General features: G+C 39.3%; 1 protein-coding gene across 2 annotated transcripts in view; it reads right to left on the bottom strand.

Moving 5' to 3' along the window:
- PGR (progesterone receptor) overlaps positions 1-16101 on the bottom strand; it is a 91921-nt gene that overhangs the window by 60402 nt on the left and 15418 nt on the right. The window lies entirely within an intron of this gene.

Here is a 16101-nt window from a genome sequence, read left to right on the forward strand (position 1 = left end):
ACAGTCTGAAATCAATTTTCACCTTTTTAAAACCTTTTGCAGGTGTAAAAGATGAACAGCTTATAAAATGGCCTTCAGACAGAATGAGCGGCTGTAATCACCTCAAGAACGGCAGGGCATATTTAATCTGGCAAGATAACAAGTATTGCCATCAGATCATTTGTTACTGAATTTCTCTTTGATTATTCCTTTCTTCTTAACAGTCAACTAAATGTATCTTGGAAATAACTTCATTATCTACATTTGCATTTTGGTGGGAAGTTTAATAAAAGAAATCGGAATACTTGAAGGCTAAGTGCATAGTCTCTAAGCAGCCACATTCTGCTGTTTTATTCTTGCTTTGGGTCACATTAAATGGGAACAAACCAATCTGTTCCTGTTTAACATGACTCAACAGATGGAAGACCCAGCATCTTATGGACATGAACAATGTAAGGGTCACCATGACATTAGCAGTGAGTTATTACGATCCGTCCGTTGTTACTGGTGAACTGTTTGGTTTTGGACATGAACTTCAAATGTATATTTTATATCAGATCCTTTGCTCAAAAATATGCACAAGCACACGTTTTGTACCCTTCAATACAAATGAAAGGTATCTGTACCTTATTAAATGCAGAAAAAGACAGTTTTTTACCTTTGGGTTGTGAATGTTTTGAACCCTTATTCTGGAATTAGGAACCTAGGTTCGAATTTCCACTCACAGTGAAGGTCATTTGATAGTCCTTAATATAGCTCAGCAATGGGTTGAAAGGCATCAAGCTTCTTGAAAGACAGGCAGAAATAAAGCCTACCTTCCATATACAACAATAGTAACCTCTATCATCCCCAGACAGTATAGCATTTGCAGAATGCAACTGATGGGAGGTGTAGACCACCAGTTTAGGAAAAAGCAAAAATAACAAATCCTGAGATTAATGAGGTTCATTCTCAAAGAAGCCTGAGTTCCCTAGTCATTATAGTATTTCAAAAGCACCAACATTCAACTCTCGAAGGGATGTTTATAGTCAACATCTGAATCTCATATAACTTTGACCTTTTTAAGCCCATGAATTAAACTCAACCAGTTTCAACAGCCTATGATACACAAAGGAATGAATTGGTTAGTACTACAATTCAGCTAGGCTTGTTTATAAATAATCCCTCTCCAGAGGATTAAGCATTTATTTACATCTATGTGCATTTGAAGCTTTCCTAATCCAAACTGAAAGGAAGTGAGAAACAAACATGCATTCTGCATCTCACTTTCTCCCCCCAGCCAAATCAACCAATACTATATTCTATAATACGTTACTGTGTGTGTGAGAGAGAGAGCGCGCCTTTGAGTCAGTGTTGAGTCCTGGTGACTGCTTGGACTAGCCCCTGCAGTTTTCTAGGCAAGATTTTCAGAAGTTGTTTGCCCTTGCCTTCTTCTTCCTAAGGCTGAGATTGAATGACTGGTCCAAGGTCACCCAGCTGACTTTGTGACAAAGGCAGGACTAGAACTCACAGTCTCCCAATTTCTAGCCTGGTGCTTTAAGTACTACACCACACTGGATCTTAGGACTGAAATGGGGTATCAAATATTCCCCTCAGAGAAATGTACGTGGAGGGAAATCAAAATCTGCAATATGGCAGTACCTTTGCCCCTTCTATATGTACATACAATGTTGACACATACAGAAAACAAAAAGGGAAAGGTTTGGACTATGACACTATACCTGCCATCATGTAGGTTTTGACACCCCCCATGGATGCCACTGGTTTCCCTGCATTGTGTAATGAGAGACAGGATGGATGGATGGATGGATGGATGGATGGATGGACAGATAGTCACTTTCATATGTACAGCAGTAATCTGCAATGGCAAGGTTCTAATTCACCTTTCTCAGACAAAGTAATTTGGAATGTGCGGGGAATAAACGTATCTGAAGGAATTTCAAATGATTTGATCTCCTATTATCTCCTATCATATTAGGTCCTGATAGCAGGCATTTTCCCCCAAAGTGTGGGCATCACTTTCCATATATGAAGCAGTAACTACAATCTTATCTTCAGTTCAGTCAAGAATCTCCTTATGCATTATATTTTTCTCCATCATCAGTTCTGCGAAGGAAGGAATATCTTTTACTTGATCGTTTATGAAAACTGCATGAGAAGGAAGGAAGGAAGGAAGGAAGGAAGGAAGGAAGGAAGGAAGGAAGGAAGGAAGGAAGGAAGGAAGGAAGGAAGGAAGGAAGGAAGGAAGGAAGGAAGGAAGGAAGGAAGGATCCTGCAAGGTAAGAGTAACAATTCACAACCTACAAAACAGCAATCTTATATAAAAATCGGTTTTTTCTCTGTGAAGAAATCCTTTCCATACAAATAATGTAGAACTTTTCTTTTTATCATCTTCAAAACCTACTGCTGTTTTGGGGAAGGAAAACCAGTTTGTTGTTTTTACAGCAGTAGATATTACAGTTAAGGTTCCCAAACAAAGTCTTCATTGCCATAATGATCTTCATAATAATTAAAAACCCATGTTTCACATAAAATTTACTAAACAAGTTGCCATTAAGGAAATGCAATTATTGGATACTTTATCAGCATGATACCTGTAGTAATGAGGTTTCATTCAACACTTGACATCTAAGCACTGAACAACCTGTATTTCACAGCTGCCCTGGAGCTTATTTTTTGGAAATGAGACATTCATGTGGTAATCCCATTTCAATTTAGCATCAAGTGAATAGAAGACAGCCTAATCTAATCCCTCCAAACCAACTGTAGCCCACCTACCATATCATGGTTCACAGCCTCCATCATTTAAGTGTCTTGGGTAAACATACGACAGTCTCAGGTGGAGAACCATTCACAGGAATATAGCATCCAGCTTCATGGAGCATGCACTAGTTGCTCCAGTTCTTGTACCCAAAACTGGAGCACTTCAGATGTTGAGCCATCATCATATCAATATTGAATACAATATTGATATAATCAATCAATATTGAACTACAATACTAATGCTCTGTTTATAATCTTTGCTTTGGTATCTGGTCCACCATTGTGGGAGTAATTGGATCCAGCACATTTCTATGTCCACTGACAAACATTTAAGTAGGACTCTGTTTATTTCACTTAAAATTAAATTGATCCACTTGACTAGGACTCTATGTTTCTTTCACTCATATTTTAATTCTAAACATGTGGTCGTTTGTTACTGTTTTCTTTAGTCCCAACAGATGTCTTATGGAACAACTTGAATGGATTTTGGTCAGACTCACAGTCATCATCTCAGGCTAAATATTTGTGTTTACTGAATGCTGAAGCTAGGAAATGTTGCCATTTGTTTGACTTTGCATGAAAATTCCTGTGTGTCTCTGAAGGACAAAACATATGACTGTTAGAGAGGAAAATATGTGAGATGTTTGCCTAACTCCAAACTTAGAGAATACTGAACTGGCACAATGCCATTTAAATAACTTAATATGTGGCCATATATTTAACATATTCTCTGGCCTAATACTAAATGTCTATGCACAGTATTTTTTCTGAGTTACTAGTATCTTTTCAATCCTTTTCCTGTACAGGGAGAAAATAGTCTGAGCTCTAGTAAAAGATATCAAGAGGAAGACAAGATCATCCCACAATATGTTCTGCACTAGAACTAGGTATTTTATTCAGTGTGTATATTTAGGAAGGGCAGATGACTGATTATGTACCATCAAGTTGTTTTCAACTCCTAGCATCACACAGAAAGATCTCCATGACAATCTATCCTAACCTATTCTTTCAAGTCTTTCAACACTGCACCCATTGCCACTATGACTAAATCAATCCACCTTGCTGCTAGTCCTTCTTCTTCTCTTTCCTTCCACCTTTCTCAGCATTAGAGCATTCCCCAGAGAGCTGGGTCTTCGCATAATGTGTCTGAAGTACTGTGGGATAATTCGTCATTTGTGTCATGAGTGAGAGCTCTAGGTTGATTTGTTTGAAGAACCACTGGTTTACTTTTTTGGCTGTCCACGATATTCTCAGGAGTCTTCTCAAACACCAAAGTTCAAAAGTGTCAATAATCCTCCTATCCTGCTTCTTCAAAGTCCAACTTTCGCTTCCATAGAGTGTCACAGGAAATACCATGGCTTGCACAATTCTGATCTTTGTAGGTATAGACACATCACAGCATTCGAGTATCTTTTCCAAGGCCTTCATGGCTGCCCTACCAAGTGCTCATCTCTGGCATATTTCCTGATTGTTTGTTCTTTTTCTGTTGATGGTTGATCTTAAAAGGCGGAAGCTATCCACCACTTCAATATCTTCATTGCCAATTCCAAGGCTAGTTGTTGTACCTATTGTCAATAGTTTGGTCTTCTTTATATTTAATTTTAGTCCCCTTTTTCACTTTGCTCTTTGACTTTTATTACTAGAGTGTGCAGATCCTTTGCATTTTCAGCTATCAGAGTAGTGGCATCAGCATAGCCGAGGTTATTGATGCTTCTTCCTCCAGTTGAAAACCATGCTCATCTGCTTCCAATCCAGCTTCTCTTAATATTAGATTGATTAATAAATAAATAAAGTTGGGAAACCCAACTTTAGGATGGCAGTATTTGTTTCCAATAGCAGTAAAATGCAAAGTTCCAAAATAAAGATTGTTTCGCTCTCTGAAAACATAAATTAATGAATAAATATAAAACATTCATCTGAAAAAGGTGAACTACAACCCTTAACGTACAGAAGTGTAAGTAAAAGCAGCTGAACAAAATGAAATAATAGTTATATAACATGAGCAAGCAGAGCACCAGATTAACCACTGAAGCAAAGCAGAATAAGAGATCATTAATCACTGTGCACATGGCAGATTTATTTCAGATGTAGATGGTTCTTGGAACAAGAAATTCATTTCCAACAGGAGAAATGCCATGGATCCAGCCTTGCCCAATACTTCATCATACTCTCATAAATTATTTGATGATGATGATGATGATGATGATGATGATGATAATGATGATATCAATTTATTTATTTATTTTTATCCGCACTCAATTGTTACCGATTCTACGGTGACTGCCTGGACGAGTCCTTGCAGTTTTCAAGGCAAGGTGTTTCGGAAGTGGTTTGCCACAATTTATTTTACAAAAGCCCTAAACAGGTAGAACTTAACCCTTGCCTTTCAGGGATTGGCCAAGAACCAGCTTTAGAGACAGTGCTTGTGACTATATATGTTAATAGACAATAAAGACAGGGACTCTTGCTGGTCCCATGTTTACAGAATTCCTTCCTAGGAAGATCCTCATAGTTGGATGGTGTTTCAAACAAGCCTTGCGTAACTTGTTTCATGTTCTGGTTGGTTTTGAACTATTTTTTATTTGAATATTTATTTTCAAATGCTTTTAATTAGTATGGAAAAGTCTTTGTCAGTTTCTGAATGGACTTGTTGAGTATGCCTATTTTGATAAATTTTATAAAATTGTCTTAGAGTGAGCAAACCACCTTACAAGCATGCATACAAATACCGGAAAGACATCCTTTCACATACTCAGTTGGCCCTACCTGATGGCATCTTTCACAAGTCACAGCAAGGGCGGGTTAGAATTGTATCCATTCTAAAGCAAGATACAACATGATATACACTAGCAAGGCATCTTGTAGCTTTTAAAAGACAAATGGATTGGATGCAACCCAATCTTTCATCTGCTAGAGTGCATAGTCATATCTGATGTCACACTCATCTGTTTCATTTTAAGTGGCACACATAATGACCTTCAATGTCAATTGACAGCATGAGCTTGAGGCTCAAGTACCAATACCAAATAAAAAAAAAATAATTGTGTAGCACATCTCCAAGCCCAGCAATAGCATTTACAAATTATTTCTCATCATGATCTAGTCCAGTGTTTCTCAACCTCGGCAACTTCAATGCTGGCTGGGAAATTCTAGGAGTTGAAGTCCACACATCTTGAAGTTGCCAAGGTTGAGAAACACTGATTTAGTCAATAACATAATGAGCCATCAAACATTAGGAGCTTCTCACACTGATCTGGAGGAGATAATCTGTGCCAACTTTGATATGACAGTCTCCAGTGCAATATAGGGCAAATGGTTCAACATATGGTTTACATGCAGAAACAGAATTAAAATCCCAGCAGCTTTATGAGTAGCAGATCTGGAAAAGTTGTTTAGGTAACACCCAGGGGAGTTGCTGCAAGCCAGAAAAGAGACATGACTATGGCTAAATGGGCCAGTGCTCTGACTCAGGACACACTGGATTCCCAAGGCATACCCATTCATTCATTTCAAAGAAAACGGAGAAACGAAGTCATGAAAAACAGATCTATAAAGAGCTGGCAAAGAAACACAGGATGAAAGCATTGTTATTTTAACACATTCATTTTGTCTGCGATCCCTTCCCATCATTGATTTATTGATTTACTGCACTCATTCTGAATATTTCACTATTTGTCTAGAAGTCTAATACGTAAATATTTCTGTGCTGAGCATGTAGATCCCCAACCATTTCCAACATCACCCTCTGCCTCCTAATGGCTTACTCCCAGTCCAGTACGTGTGTATCTAGTGTTCCATCTCCCTTAATTGTATGCACTTTGAAAAGAACATAGATGAATAATCATGGTCTCATTACATTTTTGCATGGTTAAGACACAATTGCTGTCTTAGGATACTGATCTTCCTTGGTAGGAAAACCTAATAGCAAATGTGGTAGCTTGGAATGAATATGCTAGTCTGGAACCCTGGACTAAGCAACATGCATCCAAGGAACATAAAAATAGTTAAAAAAAATATCTTGTAGTGCCTTTATTGTCTATAGCATTTAGAAAGAAACAGAAACAAAAGCAAGCAATTCATTTTGGAGGGAGGGAGGGAGGGAGGGAGGGAGGGAAGGAAGGAAGGAAGGAAGGAAGGAAGGAAGGAAGGAAGGAAGGAAGGAAGGAAGGAAGGAAGGTTCTTGAAACCTTTTGGTTTAGATGCCTCTGAGTTAGCAAATTGTGATAAAAACAAAGAGAAGTTCATTTACCTTGTGGTCTTCTTAGCAACCACATAAATTCAGCCATAGGAAAAGTGAAGGGCAGTATAAAAGAGCATACTTCTCTTCAGAAAAAAAATTAGCAATCTGGAGCTTCAGAGCCAAAATAAGTATTGCTGCCACACTGTAGTGTTTATTGCAACAGAAATGGAAAGTTGAATTTGATTTTTGATTAAGTGTTGTGTAAGAATGTTATTCAAGCGAGCACAAAGGCATTGCAGCAACCCAGAACAGCAGAAAAAGGAAGCAGTCCACCTATATAATATCTTCCAACAAAATGGATATCCACACAACTTTATCAAAAAGTGCCTGACCACTCAGCCTACAACCAACACAAGCTATGAAAAGGATCACACTGCCATACATCAGAAACATCTTAGAAACCACCAACAGACAACCATATGGCATCTCTGCAGCACACAAACCAACTAAAGCCCTGCAAAACATCTTAAGCAAACCAAAAGACCCAGTAGCCCAAGAAGAAAAAACAGGAGTCATCTACAACATACAGTGTTAAGGACTGTAACAAACACTATGTAGGACAGACAGGCAGAAGGGTTGCGGAGCGCATCCATGAGCACCAACTAGCAGTCAGAAGACATGATTAAATTCCTTAATCTCACAACACACAGACAGACTTAACCATAGTTTCAACTGGGAAACTCTCAGCATCTTAGACCAAGCTAAATCCAAAAATGTGAGGGAATTCTTGGAAGCTTGGTATTCAGACAAGGCAGCCATTAACAGACACATAGAGATAAACAGCATCTACATACTATTCAAAAGAGACAAAAGACCAGAAGATCACTTCACCAGCAATCATCACCCAGATAAATAGAGATTAACACCAAGATTACCACCAGACATACAATCAAGCAGTAAACAATACCCTAATCAAGGAACTACCAGAGGGAAAATAACATAAAACAAAACAAAACCCCCACCCCCACCAACACTGGCAGGGCATGCCACAGTATATAAACAGAGAGCAAACTCCATTCCATTCTAGCACTGAAGATGTTACCTAGCCAGGTAATGAAACGTTTGCAAGAAAACAACCAAGCTCAGAGACCCCAAGGATTCCTGTTTCTTCAATCTTCAATTTTCATATCCATAGAGTCACAGAAATCAGAAAAAAAAAAACCACTGCCTGCACAGTGATCTTTGCAGGTACAGACACACAAGTTGTATGACTAAAGAATGGTTAAAGCAGAAGAAAGTTAATGTTTTTGAATGGCCAAATCAACCATTGACCTTAATCCTACAGAAATGTTGTGGAAGGAGCTGAAGTGGGTAGTTCATGCAAGGAAACCCTCAAACAACCCTGAGATGAAGCTGTTCTTTAAGGAGAAATGCGCGAACATTTCTCCAAATCAATGTGCAGGACCGATCAACAGTTATTGGAAACATTTAGTTGCAGCTATTACTGGCCATTACTGGCCATTACTGGCACACCAGTTACTGAAAGCAAAGATTCACATTCTTTTGCCACACACAAATTTTGGATGATTTTCCTCAATAAATCAATGAACAAGTATGTTTTTGACTCACTTGTTTACTGGTTCTCTTTATCTAGTTTTAGGACTTGTGTGGAGAACAGACGTTTTAGGTCATATTTATGCAGAAATATTGAACATTCAAAAGGGTTCACCAACTTTCAAGCCTGCACACAACAGGGACAATAGTTTGCAAACCAGAGAATCAAAACGTCATTAAATAATTAAAATGTCCACCGCCGTGTACATTTATTTTAACAATGTTCTCAAATCATTTTCAAGGACTAGGAGACTCCAGATCTGCAGCTGACAACAGAACTTCTAATTTGATGCTATCATCTTCGTTTCCTGAAATTATCAAAGTCAGAAGGTAATTCACCCCCTGACCAACTTTTTGGGGTAAAGCTAGTCCTAAACTGAAAGAGGCGCCAAATTCCATGATTCATAAATCACGATAAACTGTAATATGTTTGTTTGGGTTCTGGTTTACTATGTTCTATGAAACTAGCCACTATGGTTTGAGGCAATAGCTTATAATTTACTTTGTTGAACAAACTCAATCTGCTACAATTGATTCAGTAACTAAAAGTAAGATGTTAGTTCTATGGCTGCATGATTTTTTTTTCTTTCTATCTGGATTTTGTACTTTTATATATTATAATCTGTTTTTTATGTTTATATGATTTGGGTTTTTTATGATTATTTATTTCTGCGACTGTAAGACCCCACAGGTTTTACAATTGGGGTGGCATATTAATTTGTGAAATAAATAAACTAACCAGAATCAGACAAATTGCAGTGATCAAGGAAAAAAAACGAAATGCTTTCCTTTTTTTCTCCCTCTCAATATCTCAGAGTAAAAGTACAAATGTGAGCTTCCATCAAGCAATCTTAGAATATATTTCAATTCCAATTTCAGGTCATTTAGTCTAATATGAAGTAGTAATGCATTTTTTTTTTTTTTGGCAGAAAGGCAATCATACAAAGCCTTGAAATGATTTTAAAAAATCCTGCTCTGCTCTACATGGGGCTGTCTCTGAAAATGACTTGGAAGCTATAGTTGGGGCAGAATACAGCAGCCACAGAGCTAACAGGCCTGAGTTATTATGGTAGTGTAATACCCATTTAGTTACTGTCCTGGTGGCCAATAGACTTTCAAATTCCAATCAAAGTCCTCACTTTCCCTTATAGAGTCCATAAGGCAATTATGTTTGAATGGGCATTCATGCGTTGATGTTCTGGAATGGTTTGATAATTGGGTGTCCACGTGAATCTTGGATTCAAATTTTGTTATTTTGATTTTAACCTCTGTAAATTGCTGGCACTTATTTTGAGATGGGTACTGTATTATAGGGGGACATGGTGGCGCAGTGGCTTAATGACGCTGAAAGTTGCCGGCCAGAAATGGTCGACGCTTCAGCGGTTCGAGTCCAGCCTTCGCGTTAAACAGGGTAAGCTCCTGTTTCCTCCCCAGTTCCTGTCAACCCAACAGGTCGAAAACTCACGTGAGCAGATAAATGGGGACTCTCACTCCAGTGGGAGGAAAAATGCTGGCGGTGCCTTGGAAAGGAGTCAGGAGCAGTTGCCGGTAAAACGCGAAAACCGCACTCGCCCAAAAAGGGCGCGAAGCAACGGAAACCCCGCCTCCTGCACGTGCCAGCTGGGCTCTGCTCTAGGAAGGAGGCTCTGGCAAACCACTTCCAAAACACTTGCCTTGAAAACTGCAAGGACTCATCCAAGCAGTCACTGCAGAGTCAGTAATGACTGAGCCCAGATTAAAAAAACAAAAACAAAACTGTATTATAAAAATATGAGTTAAAATATATACATATATATAAATCACAAACTTATTCACAAACCGAGTAAGCAAATCCCAGAATTGCTCTAGATGCAAACAACATCATTATGGAGTCCTTGGGATTCTCTGAACCTTGGTAATGAAACATTTGCAAGAAAAGAACCAAGCTCAGAGAACCCCAAGGGCTCCACAGTTCAACCCTGAGCTACACGTGTTCACCTCTATTGGTAGAACATAATTAGTTTAAGGCAAAAATGGATAATGTGTAAGCTTCCATATATTCCTCCATCCTTAAACCATTGGGTATGCTGGCGAAAGCTTACAAGATTCAAGTGTAAAAACCTGAGTAAGGTGTCCATATCCGGGTGCAAACCTTTGGACAACCAATAGATGGCAGCAAAGAAAGATAATACTCTAAGAGTTACCTGTTTTTCTTTTCTTTTCTTTTCTTTTGCAGCCAAAATGCAGCAATCTTAATCTACAAACTGTTGATTTAAGGCTGGTTTTCGATGTGGAAGAAAAATAATTCAGAAAATGACAGAAGGATCAATCATGCTCATTCTCAGAAGCATAAATCTTATTGCAGTCTTAAAAACACTTGAATGGAGTACGGCCTACTTTGGAACCAATAATTATTGTTTTGCCAAAGAGATAAATCTGGCAGAATTTTATGGACAACATAAATGCTATAATGAAATCACCACTTTAATCCCAATTCCTACTGATTAGGGAAGACAAACAACTTCAGAAGGTAAAAAGAACCCAAGGGCATAAAACCAAAAAAGGTAAAGTCTCCTTTGAATCATGCTCAACTCTTGATGGCTTCATGGATTTCTCCATGTTGTTTTCTTGGTAACAGTACCTGATGGGCTTGTCATTCCCTTCTTCCAGGGTGGTTTTTCATCATCCTAATGGCATTCCCTACTGTTCTCCTGCCTAACTCTGCTGAACTTCCAAGCTTAAAGTCCTCCAGATGTTGTCACCTCCAAAAAAAACCCTCTCTAAAAGAGCAGGGACCTGTCCTATTGGTAGATAGAAGTGAGAAACTTTGGTCAAGCACTAAGACTGAAGCAAAGCAAAAGATTTCCATTTTTAAAAAGCACAGCCTGAGAAATATATCAATCGTGGTATCATCATTCCTCTGGATGTGTCAAACTTTTTTCATTTCTGCATCTTCTTCTAAAGGATAAACTGCAATTCATTGGCATGTGGAGAGGCTGCCAAGACAACCTCCTATGTTCAAAAAATGGCAAGTCCCCAAGAAGGAAATCCAAACATTCAAGTCCATGCCAAATAACAAAGACAAATCAGCTCTTCCCTTTGTGCAAGTTATATTGTTTCTGAAGATAGAGCTATTTTTCAAAGGATCTGAGAGGATTTTAGCGAAGTATATGATCTCCTCCCTATTCTCTCTCCCCATTTTCTTTTCTTTAGATTTCTCCCTTTGCTTTTCCACTGACCTTTCGTTCTCTTGGACCAAGCCAGTTCTCCTTTTACTAGATCCTTCCTCAGGATCTTTAAGGGCCAAGCAGTCACCAGGATCTGGATAATACAGCCAATGGTGATATACAGCAGTAAGAGAGCAGTGAGCTATTAGAAGGAAGTTGTTAAGCACCTACAACAGGCAGGCAGCCAAGCCAATGAGTATAAAAATGTTTTTATTCAGCAAATTGCTACACAATCTTTTAATGCCAGTTGCATCTGTGGGATGTGTGTGTATGTGAAGACAAGCAAAATAGTGGTCATGGTGGTGCAATCAAACCCAATGCCTTTGTATGTGGATGAACATACAAAGTAGCGGGGCTTAGACTGCAATTCCATGATCATCATCTTGTCTGTTTTAACCCCCTGCAGATGCCACTGAATCAGTGGCATCTAGAATCAGACTTATTTGGGATTTCATTTGGTTAAGATCAGGGCCAGCTTTACCATCAGTCAGAATGAACCAGCTGCCTCAGGTGATAGAGTGCATGCTTATAATAGTATGGATTAATATGATTTACAACAAATAACTTAAAATCTTATAAACTGAAACTCTGGCCCCATTGGGAGGGGGGTTAAGATGAATTTAAAGGCATAATTTCATCTTTGAAACCTCATCAACTCAGATTGAAGTGCTTTAGACCAGTGTTTCTCAACGTCAGCAACTTTAAGATATGTGGACTTCAACTCCCAGAATGCTGGCCAGGAGAATTTTGGGAGTTGAAATCCACATGTCTTAAAGTTGCTGAGGTGGAGAAATGCTGCTTTAGGCAATTTGCAACACATGCTTGCCCATTAAGACTCATTCACCTCCAAAAAAAAAAAGGCAAAAATATAAGGATCTGTAAAAAAGGATTGTGTTGCAAATTTCCACCTTGGGTTAAGCAAAGGAACTAGAATCAGATTTATCTGGGTTTTCATCTGATTGTCTGTGATCAGGACCAACTCTACCATTAGTCAAAATGAACCAGCTGCCTCAGGTTACAGGTTTTTAGATGGCATGAAAGGACAGCAAGTTAATCTGTTAATGTTTTGGGTTTATTACCAAGGATTTTTTTCATCATGTCCAAAAATATCACTTAGCTGATTTGGGATATTATACACCTTGACCTGGGGATGAGGGGGACAAGAGTACTGTTTACTGACTACCATGAACAACAAAATGTCTTGATCTGGCCCTGTGACTGAACATTTACTTTTGGCTAGTGAAAAATGGAAATTAATTCAGGCTCTGGGGTAACAAGTATGCCAACACATAGCTTGTGTGTATAAAATTATGAGTTCTAAAAGAACTTAAGGAAATACATGCAAAAACATTCAAGACAAAAATATGTTAAAAGAACAGAACACATGTTTAAAGTGAAAGATTTACAAAGTCAGAGAATGCAAATCTCTGCAAGTGTTAGTAGACAACTTCCTTTTATCCCTATGAGTTCCTATGAAACTTTATCCCTATGAGTTCCACAGCATGGAAAAACGATAGCATCTGCATGGTCTTAAAGCAACAAGGTTCACTCTCATGTCTTCCTAACTGTAGCAGGAACAACCCTTATAACAGGGTTTATATGGCATGTCCTTTCTCTGAAGAAGGCTGTAATGCTGGGAAAACTGGAAGGAAAGAGAAGAGGATGACCAAAAGCAAGGTGGATGGACTCAGTTACAATAGTGATGAGAGCACCATTGGAAGAGCTGAAGGACCAGCTTAGGGATCATGGAGAAAATCTATATACAGTGGTACCTCGGGTCACGAACTTAATTCGTTCCGTGACTCTGGTCGTGACCCGAATTGGTCGCGACCCAAATAAAATTTTCCCATAAGGTTCAATGTAAATATGGTTAATCCGTTCTGACCCCTACGAATTTGGTCGCCAACTGATTTTGGTCACCAACCGAATCAAATTTTCCCATGAGGTTCAATGTAAATACAGTTAATCCGTTCTGAACCATATGTATTTTTTTTTTAAACCACAAAAATATGAAACAAAGTACAGTACAGTATGAAGAGAGAGAACACTAACCTTGCTTGAGGCGTGGAGGACAGGAAGGCGGGTGGGGAGGCGGTTACTGTTTGGAGGGAGAGTCCCCCTCCCTACAGGAAGCCACGACCACGTGTGTCAGCAGGGAAAATGGCCGCGGATCCTGTTCGTCATCCGATGCGGAGTTTGCGAACAGAAGCAAAATTTTGCGAACGGTGCTGTTTGTGACCCAAATTGGTCATGAACAGAAGTGTTCGTCACCCGAGGTACCACTGTATGTGGTTGCTAAGAACCAACAACAACTTGATGGCATATAATCAATCAATCAATGGCATGTCCTTATGATGTCTCACCTTGACCCACAATGTAGGCAATTTAAATTTTTCTTTAACTGTTCCAGTATTTTCCTTCTTCTCCTGTACCAATTTTAGCCATGGATACAATCTTGATATTTCATTAATGATGTGAAGATGATGTGGTCAGGCACTGGGATTAGCAAAGGCACTGGGATTAGCACAGCCCCTACTGGCCACTGCAGGCTGCTGAAGACATGCCCTGTCCCCTCTGGTCATTGAGAGGAAAAAGTGGAGACCTGGCTTCCACAAAGACATCTGCCTGCATAATGCTTGAGTGGTGCTTTCTGAACTGCTTGTGAAATCTTACATCTACATGAGTTTACTGCTCTGTTAAAAACCCTCTGTAGAGCAAGGGCTAGTCTTATGCTGTACTGAAGATCACTTTAAGCAGGGAAAGAGAGGCAAGTTCTACTAGGTCTGTGTTGCTGATTCTAACACCAATGGGTGCATTATAGGTTTTTCACTGCTTCTTCCAATGATTGTGCTTTCTTTTTTTATTAAGAGGAAGGATAGCATTTTGCCTCCTCCTATATCATCTGTCTACTCCACAGGCTAATTCTCCACAATGTGACATCTTGCTACCAACACTGCCATTCCTTTGCCCTACTCTTCAAAGGTGGAGTTCACTTGTTACTGATCACTCCCTCATGTTTCTCCCTTCACCTTCCTCTTTACCTGTTAGCCTGAGTGACAAGTCACAGGTGCAGAAGAAGGGGGCATGGTGAAAGAGGAGGAAAGACCCCAATAGTTCTTACAACCTCTCCTCTATGCCTACAATTTAAATCAGGCTGCTTCTGAACAGGGGGCTAGTGCTTTCCCAAAAGAACACTAGTTCCATGTTCCCAAATAGCCCAAATGATGGGTCACAGAAGCAAAGCACCTCCATATCTGTGACCTTTCTCTTGCTCTGCCTATCCCAGGGACCCTTGCACTCATTCAACCCAGCCCCACCACATGATAAGGAGAGTGGTAATTGTTGTTCCTGCCAGCAGATGATCCTCAGTGAGAGGAGAAATGGAACTAGAGGAGATCTACCAATCATTTAACTTGTCCCACATTAAAACAGTAAAGACAGTGTCCCTTGCCAGCCTAATTCCTGGGCCAGAAAAGGGCTCAGCAATTTGGCAGCACAATTTATATCAGCAGGACTTTTCTGCTGACTTGGGAACCAAAACATAGCACCTTAACACACCTGTCTGGTTGTGCCTTTGGCACATCAGTATAGCAGAAATAATGCAAAAGGGTTTATTCCCACTAATTTCATCTCTAATCTTGCAGCAACATTTTAAAACTATACTGCAGCCTTCTATCTTCCAGAGATACCACAACTCCTGAATTCCCACATGGCTAGAATTTCCATTTGCAAATTTGCATGTGCACATCTGGAGGGTGCCAAGTTGGAGAAGGATGCTGTATGGAGATATCAATGCATTCTTGGAGCACATTCATCTTGATTAAAGTTGGTTAAAAAATAATGTTGAATAATAAATAGGGAATAAACAGGACAGGCAGTATTTTCTCTTCAAAAACACAACAATATACTTCCTTTATAATACATCCAAATTTCAGAGGGAGCCAGGAAGCCTGCATTTTACTAGAAGCTGGATTTTTATCACACTAATTCTTACCCAGAACTATTAATTCTCAGTTCGCGTCTTAATCACTTATTTTTCCTGTAATGGCAATTTAGCGCAACTGACTCTTTAAAAGTTCTAAACTCTGACATTCTAAACAGCAGAAAATGCTGGGTAGAGTTCAGGGTTAAAAGCATTATTTTGAATTCTGTGCCAGCCTTTGGTTGAACCTCTTTAGGTTCAGAAGCTAAGCAGTGTCAAGCCTGAGGAGTACTTGGATGGGAGAACTCCAGGAAACTGCAGAACTACAGGCTAGACTGGGAAGTGAAGGAAAAAAATCCTTGTGGAACCATTTCAGAATCCTATACATGTTGACCTGATGCCAAGTATATGCAGAGTAACAGGGGTATGTCTCAAAA

The sequence above is a fragment of the Python bivittatus genome, unplaced genomic scaffold (assembly GCF_059951505.1).
Source record: "Python bivittatus isolate LINGU-HERP-01145 unplaced genomic scaffold, Pbiv_v1 ctg000340_np1212, whole genome shotgun sequence".
NCBI classification, from domain to species: domain Eukaryota; kingdom Metazoa; phylum Chordata; class Lepidosauria; order Squamata; family Pythonidae; genus Python; species Python bivittatus.